Raw genomic sequence first — 14,151 nt, 5'->3', positions numbered from 1 at the left:
TATATTTTTATTTATTTACATATTAATATAGAAAATAAATAAAGTTGGCACACCACAGCTTCAAAAACATAAAATTTATCGACAGACTCTCACAAAGGTAACATACATGCACATACATTTTTTTTTAACTAATTTCAGAAATTAAAAATATGCTTATTGTAGAAGAGGTGTATTGTTGAATAAGTCAACAGACTTTGACAAGAATAACAAGTGTCATGTTATTGACTCTTCCTAACATGACAAGAAAGAGAAACAAAATTCATCAGAGTCACAATTCATATACATTAAGACTAAAAACATAATTTCACTTTCCGTAGCATCATTATTACTGAGCAGCAGTATTCATGCTACAAAAAAGTACTATAACCACTAATGAAATTCAGCACCATACATGAAAACAAGCACCATAACTTCATAATTGAAGGGTCAGGATCCTAATACTGGACCCTCTCCAAACCAGCCGATTATGCTTTGGGCTTTTTTCATACAGCAATTTGTCAAAGTATTCAAAAAAATATTTCAAACTGTCAGACTGAAATTGTTCATGAGCTTGTGGTATTACAGCAGAGCTGTTAAGCAAGCAGCGGGTTGAGATATGAAACGCTACGAGTGAAACTATGGTCGCTTACACACACATACTTGAGAGCTCTTGTAATTAAACTCTTGTAAGTTTGGACACACACACATACACACACTTTTAAATGGCACTTTTACACAATGCCATTTAAAAGTCTGGGTTGTTTTTAAAAGTTTTTAAAAAATAAGAATTCTCTTATGATCAACAAGGCAGCATTTATTTGATCAAAAACAGTAAAAACAGCAATATTTTAAAATATTATTACAATTTAAAATGTAAAATGTAAGGTGAAAAATTTTCTATTTGAATATTTTAAATAATGTGAATAAAAGCTGGATCATTGCTCCAGTCTTAAGTGTCACATGATCCTTCAGAAATCATTCTAATATGATGATTTGATGCTCAATAAACATTTCTAATTATTATCAATGTTTTATAACAGTTGTGCTGCTTAATATTTTAATGGGAAGCATGATACTTTGATGAATAGAATGTTCAAAAGAATGGGAATTATTTGAAGTAGTTTGTTAAGTTTTGAATAGTAGACTATATTTGATAAAATATTAAAATAACTATATTTTAAAGAATTGCCAAGCTGATCTTTTCCATATAACCAAAGCATATAGTGACTACATACTGTCAAGCTCCAAGGAGTACAAAAAAGCACCATATAAGTGGTCAATACCAATTGTGTGTTGTCTTCTGAAGATAATTTTATTTGAGAAACAGATCACAATTGAAGTTATATGATCTCAAATCTCAATTGTATTTCTGTATATTCACTTGGCTCATTGCATTCAGTTACAGAAAGATTTTCAAAGAAAAACATTTTTAATCTCTTCCTCATACAAATCTATATGGCTTCACGGGCACACAAGTCAAATGAACTACTTTTATGGTGCTTTTAAGGTTTTTTTTTTGGTCACTAGTTCCAATTCACTTTTTGCTGTATATAAAAGAGCAGCCTGAACATTCTTCAAAACATCTCTTGGACAGAAGTCAGTCGGTCATACAGGTTTGAAACAATATGAGGTCGATTATAACATCACGGTTCAGTGCATACAGTCAGACAACGAAAACAGTCAGTCACAGCCGATCCACACTCCAATCCAGAAGGGGGCGCACGCAGTAACGCAACACAGTTTGCTAACCGTCACAACAGGGAAAAAGCGTAGTAGAAGAACAGACGATCTATGCATATATGTTTACATGTAATCTCTCAACCACGGAAAGACATCAATAAAATAGCTTGAAAATAAAAATATCTCACGCAGCATTACATTTACCTCAGGCAAGTCATTTAGTCTCCACAGCATGTTAGTTCACTAGAGAAATGAACTCTAGAGGGAGCATTTCACTAAATATATGCACTATATTAGCTTATATATTCATTATATTTACTGTACCTGTTAGTAATGTCTTAATTATTTAATATATGTTTAAATAAATTTGTCATGAAAAAGTTATGACAGTAACTGTGTAAATGAATACATTTTAAAAAAATAATTTTGTAATCAGATTGAGAAGTTAATTCAATACCTTGTGTGCATTTTTTTTTTTGTTGTTGTTTATTTTAGTGTTTATTATATCTAAAAATAAATAGCAACTGAATTTAATAGTTTTGGTTCTGTTGTTAATTCTAACCTTTATTATTACAGTAATGTGTCAGATAGGGCTTCTGAATATAGTTTACAGCATTAGCTGAGATAGATTTCTTTTTATACTTAAGAAAATGATAATTATAATGGGATGTATTCAAAGAGAGAGACACAATTTGTTGAATAAACCACTGTTTCATAAAAAGAAGCAATTTTATTAAAGTTTAGTTTTCTCTCCCTGCTATACCGAACCTGTACCAAACCGTGACTTCAATACTGAGGTACGTACCGAAACGTCATTTTCGGTAACACCCCTAGCAAATAATGACAGAATTGTCATTTTCTGGGTGAACCATCCTTTTAAGCAGAAAGAGAAGCAACACACTGAACAAAACATATCTACAACGAATAAATGATGACCACCAACAATAAATGAGGGAAAGTGGGTTTGGAGATGTGGACAGAGCCAGAGAGAGAGAGAGAGAGAGAGAGAGAGAGAGAGAGAGAGAACGCCTCTTTGAGCTCTTTCTCTGCTTCTGGCAGATGTGGACAATGAACTCTTGACACAGCCAAAGCCACTTTATGTTCAACATGTGTGTTTGTTACTGTCTCTGGCAGCCGGACTGAATGTGTGTGTGTGCAGAAGATGAGCGTAGCAGCAGGATATGTGGCAATCTGGGAGGTTGGCTGTAATGACACACGAGGGACAGATTAGCTTCCTGTCTGTCAGAATTCCATCAGAGAGCAGCTGATTTACAGCCTGCACTGACCAGGCTGCCTGCCCTGTACCCAAAGCAAACACACACACACACACACACACACACACACACACACACACACACGCATTATTTGTATAAAGGCTTTGAGAAAGCATACATTTAACTGGGATCCTGCCTACTCTTCTAATACTGTACAATGACTGGTGTCTCTATTACAATGGTAAATGTGTGATGTGTAAATCAGAGTGTGTTGGTGTGTTTCTGCACATTAACCCCTCAGTGACACCCAGCATGCCGTGGCCTGCTGGCCCAGGATGGAGAGAGGAAGACAGACAGATGTATTAAACAACATGTCACCCCCAAACACAACAATGATTAATCACTGCAAATTATAAGCACCTGTACGACAGGCTACAGATCGCCTTCCACACACCCTCCACTGCGTCTCGCTTTCGTCCAATGACAGGACACACGTATACACATTGCCATCTAATAGTGTCAATTCTAATTCACACAGGACTTTTTTTTTGAATGAAAAGTTGTTGAAATGTAAATGATCTTTAAATACTCCACATAGTTAAAATATCTGTATGAAACATGATTTTATGTGTCCAGGATGTCACATGAAAGCGGCAAACGCCAAAAATGAAGTTCACCCAAAAATGAAAATTCTGTCATTAATTACTCACCCTCATGTCGTTCCAAACCTGTAAGACTTTCATTCATCTTTGGAACACAAATGAAGATATTTTTGATGAAATCTGAGAGCTTTGTGTTCCTCCATTGACAGCTATGAAATTGAAACTTCGATGCCTCAAAAAGTTCATAAAGAGATCGTAAAACTAATCCATATGAATGAGTGGTTTAGTCCAAATTTTCTGAAGAGACTCGATCACTTTAAATGATGAACAGATTTAATTAATCACATTAATCAACTCACATATCAGTTGTGGTAAACAGAAGCTCAAGCATGTTTGATTGACGCGTACAAGAACCAATGAGGTTCATTCTCATGTTACGCATCACATTTGAGCTTCTGTTTTTGTTCACTGGTCAATGTTTATATGTGAATAAAAGCCTAAATTAAGGCGATCGAGTCTCTTCAGAAAATTTGGACTAAACCGCTCAATTCATATTAGTTTTACGATCTCTCAAACGACATGAGGGTGAGTAAGTAATGACAGAATTTTCATTTTTAGGTGAACTATCCCTTTAAGGCCCGTTCACACCAAGGACGATAATTATAAAGATAACAAAGATGTAGTTCTAATAAAATTCTAAATATAAAAGAAAACAGAGTTCACACCACAGCTATAACGATAATGGCACAGAGAAACAATATTGTTTGAATCACTTTCAGAACTATTTTTTTCAGCTGATGAATAATAAAAATCTTGACAGCCAATCAGAATCCATCTGCTTAAAAGAGCTCGAGCATTTAAAGCTGCAGATGCCAAAACTACAGTGCACGTTTATGATAAACAGAACGATATTGTGCATTGGTGTGGACACTGATATAGTTATCGTTATAGTTATCTTTAATTAAACACTGTTATACTGTAAATCCACGCAGCCATAAAGCACTTTCTATATAAGGAAATTAGAATGTCAAAATTATGGTCTGACATGTTTTTCTCTTCATAAGCAAATCTTTTTTTTTTCTACTTAATTTGATGTATTTTTAAAAAATATATTTTGTTTCAAAAATGTATTTTTCTTGATTTCATTCTTGTTTGAAGAGAAAAAGTTTTTTTATTGTGTGTTTTAAAGATCAAAATATGTTATGAAGCGGTTCTATGAAAAAACAGATGACGTTTAAACAACATCTGAAGGTCAAGAGGTGAGTTTTGCTTTTATACCACTTTATTAAATAGTTGTTTTGTGTGAATTATTTCTTGACCAGTATCAATATGTACTTAAATTTTATGCCAATTAAAATGAGAAACTCATAGAACAGCTGTCTAACTCTCACAGCCTCATTTGTGTAACACTAAACATGGCCAGCCTGCATAAAACTATAATTTTACTAATTTTGCTTTTTAAATATCCTTTGAAATCCAGATTTTAACACTAATCTTCTTTTTTTGTCCATTTCACATATACTATCCATCAGCCAAACTAACTTCAATTCTCAGCTCAATCTCTCTCTCAGCATAAGACAGATAAAACAAAAATGTCAAGCTCAGAACAAGAACGTATAAGCAAAGAATTAGTGCTGCAACTGAGCAAAAAGGAAAGATCCTCAGGGAAGGAAAGTGAAAGTAAATAAATCAGTGCATAAAACATGTACGACTTTTTTGTAAACATGTTGTTTGTTTGTACATGCAATATATTTTGATCAACGTGTTTCTTTGTTAGCAGGTTATTGACAATATCCGACTTAAATGTATTTCTGTTTGTTATTAAACCATGTTTTTAAATACCATAATTAATAAAGTAATTAATTAAATACAATAAAAATAGTGTTCTGTATTGTTAAATACAAATAATTTTCATAATGATTATAAGCAAGAATGTGGTGGTACAGGTTTAGTCTAAAGTACATGACAAAAATGGCATTACAACTAGGGGTGTCACTTAAAAACATTAATTATGAAAACAATACAAGTTATAAATATAAATAAATATAGTATAAAAATTTGACGCAATTAAAATATAAAGATGAATGTCAATATAATAAATAATTAATATATTTAATTTTATTAATAAATTATATTAATTTAATAAATGTATAAAAAAAATAATTCCATTAAAAAAGGAATTGGCATTGATGGTGTTCTTTATTGGTAAACAATAATATAGTTAACTGAAGACTGGGTTTTATTAGATTAATGATTCCAATTGGAATAGAATCGAGTCACAAACTTGTGAATCGAAATATAATCAAATTGTGAAATTTGTGTCATATCCAGCCCTAATTAGAATGATATATTTATTGTATGAAATAGCTGTTTTATGAAGGCTATTTAAAATGTTGAAAGTTATGATTTATTATTGAAATTATGAGATTATCATATTCATAATTAATTCGTTGCACCATATGACAGCGATATAACACCATATGATTTAATATAATAGCAAAACAACAAAAATGAGATTATCACATAAAAACAAACAAACAAACAAACAAACATACTGTTATTTGAACACTAAAAAATGCTGGGTTAAAAACAACCAAAGTTGGGTTGAAAATGGTCTGGGTACCCAGCGGTTGGGTTAAATGTTTGCTGGATAGTTTTATTTAACTCAACTATCATTTAAAAATGACTGTATTGCTTCCTTACAATGAACCCAAAATAGGTTGGAAATTAACATTTATTAATATGTTTAATGAACAAACATGTATTAATGTTTAATGAATAATAATTAAACAAACATTTATTAAATTGCTTATTAATAAATGTACATCTTTTGATTATAATTGTTGACTATAATTGTGTGTCTGATTTTTAATTTCCATTTTGCGTTAATTTTAAGCCAGCTATTTAGTCATTTTTAAACAATAGTTGAGTTAAATAAAACTGTCCAGCAGGTTGGGCAAACATTTAACCCAACCGCTGGGTCAAAACAACCCATTTTCAACCCAACCCACAGTATTTTTTATTTTTTTTTAGAGTGTTGCCTGCAAAACTAAACAACAACCCTGTTTTGATCTCTATGAACTGCATGTCCACAGAAAATGAAGCGCTGTGTTGTGAAATCTCTCACTGAAGTGGCAGTGGGCAGCTGTCCGGTCCTCTAGAGAAGAGGAGAACAGAGGGGCTCTCTCTGCTCAGTCACCTGAGCTCATTATGCTGGCCAAACAGACACACCGGCTGAAGTGAGGAAATGGCAGTGTGATTAATGTGGCCTAAATTGAGCCGCGCTTGCTGCGCCCCCGTCCCAGTTAAACCAGTCGCTGGTCATCAGCCTCAAACCGCCACAGTGTACCCATGAATTACACACACCTGCCCACATCAAGCATCACATACACGACGTGGAGCCATGCGACAGCCTACAGCTCCGCGTTTATAACGAATGCGTCAGACATGGGAGAGACTGAGAAATAAAAAGCACATTTCACAAGATGATTAAAGGAGGAAAGCTTTTGTTTTCTTTGAGCAAATCAAATGATAGACATATCAAAGGTTGCAGAGTGCTATATAATGCCAACTAGTATAGCACAGTCACACACACACACACACACACACACACACACACACACACACACACACACACACACACACACACACATATATACATGCATAGAGAGAGAGTTTCCCAAGGAAACACAGCTGAAAAAGCCAGTGAGAGAGAAAAAGAGAGCGAGAGAGGCCCCCGGTACCTGCCTATATAGTCTCCTCTCTCCAAATGTTTATTTTGGACCAGACTGGTGGCCAACTGGTTGCAATTGACCCTCTACAGGGACGAGTTAGTGAGCGAACATGAAACTTTTCCTTTTGGGAGAGAGAAGGAGGGGAAAGCCACACACATACTGCAAGCTCAGACACGCAAGCACACATGCAAATGAGGAAACAGACCGCTACAAACAAAAACTAAATAAAATAACAGAAGTTGAGACATCAAGCTACCAGAAAACTATAAGAACACAGATCATTTTAATAATAACATGGAGTTATGGAAGATTGTTTCTGCCACTAAATAATAATAAAAAAAAAGTATTTTAAGAAAATTTAAATTCGCAATAGCGAGTTATAAATTCAGAATTGCAAGATATAAAGTCGGAATTACGATATAAACTTGCAATTCTATGAAAAAAAAAAGTCAGAATTGGGAGTTTATATCTCACAATTCTGACTTTATAACACGCAATTCTGACTTTATAACACGCAATTCTGACTTTATAACACGCAATTCTGACTTTATAACGCAATTCTGACTTTATAACGCAATTCTGACTTTATATCACGCAATTCTGACTTTATAACACGCAATTCTGACTTTATAACACGCAATTCTGACTTTATAACGCAATTCTGACTTTATATCACGCAATTCTGACTTTATATCTCCCAATTCTGACTTTCTCACAATACTGACTTTATACCTCGCAATTCAGACTTTATAATCACACAATTCTGACTTTATAACGCAATTCTGACTTTATAACGCAATTCTGACTTTATAACTCGCAATTCTGACTTTATAACGCAATTCTGACTTTATAACTCGCAATTCTGACTTTATATCACGCAATTCTGACTTTATAACACGCAATTCTGACTTTATAACACGCAATTCTGACTTTATATCTCCCAATTCTGACTTTCTCACAATACTGACTTTATACCTCGCAATTCAGACTTTATAATCACACAATTCTGACTATATAAGATGCAATAGTACTTTATAACTCGCAAATCTGACTTTATTTCACGCAATTATGAATTTATATCACACATTTCTAATGTGTGATATAAATTGTGTACATTGTGTTATAGAAAATTTAAATTCGCAATAGCGAGTTATAAATTCAGAATTGCAAGATATAAAGTCGGAATTGCGATATAAACTTGCAATTCTATGAAAAAAAAAGTCAGAATTGGGAGTTTATATCTCACAATTCTGACTTTATAACACGCAATTCTGACTTTATAACACGCAATTCTGACTTTATAACACGCAATTCTGACTTTATAACACGCAATTCTGACTTTATATCACGCAATTCTGACTTTATAACACGCAATTCTGACTTTATAACACGCAATTCTGACTTTATATCACGCAATTCTGACTTTATATCACGCAATTCTGACTTTATAACACGCAATTCTGACTTTATAACACGCAATTCTGACTTTATATCACACAATTCTGACTTTATAACTCGCAATTCTGACTTTATAACACACAATTCTGACTTTATAACACACAATTCTGACTTTATAACGCAATTCTGACTTTATAACGCAATTCTGACTTTATAACACGCAATTCTGACTTTATAACACACAATTCTGACTTTATAACACACAATTCTGACTTTATAACGCAATTCTGACTTTATATCACGCAATTCTGACTTTATATCTCCCAATTCTGACTTTATATCACGCAATTCTGACTTTATAACACGCAATTCTGATTTTATAACACGCAATTCTGACTTTATAACGCAATTCTGACTTTATAACACACAATTCTGACTTTATAACACACAATTCTGACTTTATAACACGCAATTCTGACTTTATAACACGCAATTCTGACTTTATAACGCAATTCTGACTTTATATCACGCAATTCTGACTTTATAACTCGCAATTCTGACTTTATAACACACAATTCTGACTTTATAACACACAATTCTGACTTTATAACGCAATTCTGACTTTATAACGCAATTCTGACTTTATAACACGCAATTCTGACTTTATATCACGCAATTCTGACTTTATAACTCGCAATTCTGACTTTATAACACGCAATTCTGACTTTATATCACGCAATTCTGACTTTATATCTCCCAATTCTGACTTTCTCACAATACTGACTTTATACCTCGCAATTCAGACTTTATAATCACACAATTCTGACTATATAAGATGCAATAGTACTTTATAACTCGCAAATCTGACTTTATTTCACGCAATTATGAATTTATATCACACATTTCTGACTTTATAACTCACAATTCTGACTTTATAACACAATTCTGACTTTATAACGCAATTCTGACTTTATAACACGCAATTCTGACTTTATAACACGCAATTCTGACTTTATATCACGCAATTCTGACTTTATATCACGCAATTCTGACTTTATAACGCAATTCTGACTTTATAACACGCAATTCTGACTTTATATCGCACAATTCTGACTTTATAACTCGCAATTCTGACTTTATAACTTGCAATTCTGACTTTATAACACACAATTCTGACTTTATAACGCAATTCTGACTTTATAACACGCAATTCTGACTTTATAACACACAATTCTGACTTTATAACACACAATTCTGACTTTATAACACACAATTCTGACTTTATAACGCAATTCTGACTTTATATCACGCAATTCTGACTTTATATCTCCAATTCTGACTTTCTCACAATACTGACTTTATACCTCGCAATTCAGACTTTATAATCACACAATTCTGACTTTATAACACGCAATTCTGACTTTATAACGCAATTCTGACTTTATAACTCGCAATTCTGACTTTATAACACACAATTCTGATTTTATAACACACAATTCTGACTTTATAACGCAATTCTGACTTTATAACACAATTTTGACTTTATAACTCGCAATTCTGACTTTATATCACGCAATTCTGACTTTATAACACGCAATTCTGACTTTATATCACGCAATTCAGACTATATACGATGCAATAGTACTCTATAACTCACAATTCAGACTTTATATCACGCAATTCAGACTATATAAGATGCAATAGTACTCTATAACTCGCAATTCAGAATTTATATCACGCAATTCAGACTATATACGATGCAATAGTACTCTATAACTCGCAATTCAGAATTTATATCACGCAATTCAGACTATATAAGATGCAATAGTACTCTATAACTCGCAATTCAGACTTTATATCTCGCAATTCAGACTATATAAGATGCAATAGTACTCTATAACTCGCAATTCAGAATTTATATCTCACAATTCAGACTATATACGATGCAATAGTACTCTATAACTCGCAATTCAGAATTTATATCTCGCAATTCAGACTTTATATCACGCAATTCAGACTATATAAGATGCAATAGTACTTTATAACTCGCAATTCAGACTTTATATCACGCAATTCAGACTTTATATCACGCAATTCAGACTATATAAGATGCAAAAGTACTTTATAACTCGCAATTCAGACTTTATATCTCGCAAATCAGACTTTATATCACGCAATTCAGACTATATAAGATGCAATAGTACTTTATAACTCGCAATTCAGACTTTATATCACGCAATTCAGACTATATACGATGCAATAGTACTCTATAACTCGCAATTCAGACTTTATATCACACAATTCAGACTATATAAGATGCAATAGTACTCTATAACTCGCAATTCAGACTTTATCACACAATTCAGACTATATACGATGCAATAGTACTCTATAACTCGCAATTCAAACTTTATATCACGCAATTCAGACTATATACGATGCAATAGTACTTTATAACTTGCAATTCAGACTTTATATCACACAATTCAGACTTTATATCACGCAATTCAGACTATATACGATGCAATAGTACTCTATAACTCGCAATTCAGACTTTATATCACGCAATTCAGACTATATAAGATGCAATAGTACTCTATAACTCGCAATTCAGACTTTATATCACACAATTCAGACTTTATATCACGCAATTCAGACTATATAAGATGCAATAGTACTCTATAACTCGCAATTCAGACTTTATATCACACAATTCAGACTTTATATCACGCAATTCAGACTATATACGATGCAATAGTACTCTATAACTCGCAATTCAGACTTTATATCACGCAATTCAGACTATATAAGATGCAAAAGAACTTTATAACTTGCAATTCTTACTTTATATCTCGAAAATTCTGACTTTATAACTCGCAATTCTGACTTTATATCACGCAATTCTGACTTTATAACACGCAATTCTGACTTTATAACACGCAATTCTGACTTTATATCTCCCAATTCTGACTTTCTCACAATACTGACTTTATACCTCGCAATTCAGACTTTATAATCATACAATTCTGACTATATAAGATGCAATAGTACTTTATAACTCGCAAATCTGACTTTATTTCACGCAATTATGAATTTATATCACACATTTCTAATGTGTGATATAAATTGTGTACATTGTGTTATAGAAAATTTAAATTCGCAATAGCGAGTTATAAATTCAGAATTGCAAGATATAAAGTCGGAATTGCGATATAAACTTGCAATTCTATGAAAAAAAAAGTCAGAATTGGGAGTTTATATCTCACAATTCTGACTTTATAACACGCAATTCTGACTTTATAACACGCAATTCTGACTTTATAACACGCAATTCTGACTTTATAACACGCAATTCTGACTTTATATCACGCAATTCTGACTTTATAACACGCAATTCTGACTTTATAACACGCAATTCTGACTTTATATCACGCAATTCTGACTTTATATCACGCAATTCTGACTTTATAACACGCAATTCTGACTTTATAACACGCAATTCTGACTTTATATCACACAATTCTGACTTTATAACTCGCAATTCTGACTTTATAACACACAATTCTGACTTTATAACACACAATTCTGACTTTATAACGCAATTCTGACTTTATAACGCAATTCTGACTTTATAACACGCAATTCTGACTTTATAACACACAATTCTGACTTTATAACGCAATTCTGACTTTATATCACGCAATTCTGACTTTATATCTCCCAATTCTGACTTTATATCACGCAATTCTGACTTTATAACACGCAATTCTGATTTTATAACACGCAATTCTGACTTTATAACGCAATTCTGACTTTATAACACACAATTCTGACTTTATAACACACAATTCTGACTTTATAACACGCAATTCTGACTTTATAACACGCAATTCTGACTTTATAACGCAATTCTGACTTTATATCACGCAATTCTGACTTTATAACTCGCAATTCTGACTTTATAACACACAATTCTGACTTTATAACACACAATTCTGACTTTATAACGCAATTCTGACTTTATAACGCAATTCTGACTTTATAACACGCAATTCTGACTTTATATCACGCAATTCTGACTTTATAACTCGCAATTCTGACTTTATAACACGCAATTCTGACTTTATATCACGCAATTCTGACTTTATATCTCCCAATTCTGACTTTCTCACAATACTGACTTTATACCTCGCAATTCAGACTTTATAATCACACAATTCTGACTATATAAGATGCAATAGTACTTTATAACTCGCAAATCTGACTTTATTTCACGCAATTATGAATTTATATCACACATTTCTGACTTTATAACTCACAATTCTGACTTTATAACACAATTCTGACTTTATAACGCAATTCTGACTTTATAACACGCAATTCTGACTTTATAACACGCAATTCTGACTTTATATCACGCAATTCTGACTTTATATCACGCAATTCTGACTTTATAACGCAATTCTGACTTTATAACACGCAATTCTGACTTAATATCGCACAATTCTGACTTTATAACTCGCAATTCTGACTTTATAACTCGCAATTCTGACTTTATAACACACAATTCTGACTTTATAACGCAATTCTGACTTTATAACACGCAATTCTGACTTTATAACACACAATTCTGACTTTATAACACACAATTCTGACTTTATAACGCAATTCTGACTTTATATCACGCAATTCTGACTTTATATCTCCCAATTCTGACTTTCTCACAATACTGACTTTATACCTCGCAATTCAGACTTTATAATCACACAATTCTGACTTTATAACACGCAATTCTGACTTTATAACGCAATTCTGACTTTATAACGCAATTCTGACTTTATAACTCGCAATTCTGACTTTATAACACACAATTCTGATTTTATAACACACAATTCTGACTTTATAACGCAATTCTGACTTTATAACACAATTCTGACTTTATAACTCGCAATTCTGACTTTATATCACGCAATTCTGACTTTATAACACGCAATTCTGACTTTATATCACGCAATTCAGACTATATACGATGCAATAGTACTCTATAACTGACAATTCAGACTTTATATCACGCAATTCAGACTATATAAGATGCAATAGTACTCTATAACTCGCAATTCAGAATTTATATCACGCAATTCAGACTATATACGATGCAATAGTACTCTATAACTCGCAATTCAGAATTTATATCACGCAATTCAGACTATATAAGATGCAATAGTACTCTATAACTCGCAATTCAGACTTTATATCTCGCAATTCAGACTATATAAGATGCAATAGTACTCTATAACTCGCAATTCAGAATTTATATCTCACAATTCAGACTATATACGATGCAATAGTACTCTATAACTCGCAATTCAGAATTTATATCTCGCAATTCAGACTTTATATCACGCAATTCAGACTATATAAGATGCAATAGTACTTTATAACTCGCAATTCAGACTTTATATCACGCAATTCAGACTTTATATCACGCAATTCAGACTATATAAGATGCAATAGTACTTTATAACTCGCAATTCAGACTTTATA

The 14,151-nt window shown here is 32.6% G+C and overlaps 1 protein-coding gene across 2 annotated transcripts in view; it reads right to left on the bottom strand.

The window, feature by feature from the left end:
• slc25a21 (solute carrier family 25 member 21) overlaps positions 1–14,151 on the bottom strand; it is a 139,125-nt gene that overhangs the window by 70,063 nt on the left and 54,911 nt on the right. The window lies entirely within an intron of this gene.

Source organism: Megalobrama amblycephala, linkage group LG5 (assembly GCF_018812025.1).
Source record: "Megalobrama amblycephala isolate DHTTF-2021 linkage group LG5, ASM1881202v1, whole genome shotgun sequence".
NCBI classification, from domain to species: domain Eukaryota; kingdom Metazoa; phylum Chordata; class Actinopteri; order Cypriniformes; family Xenocyprididae; genus Megalobrama; species Megalobrama amblycephala.
Note: the sequence above shows the minus strand (reverse complement) of the source record. Positions and strands in the feature narration are given on the sequence as shown.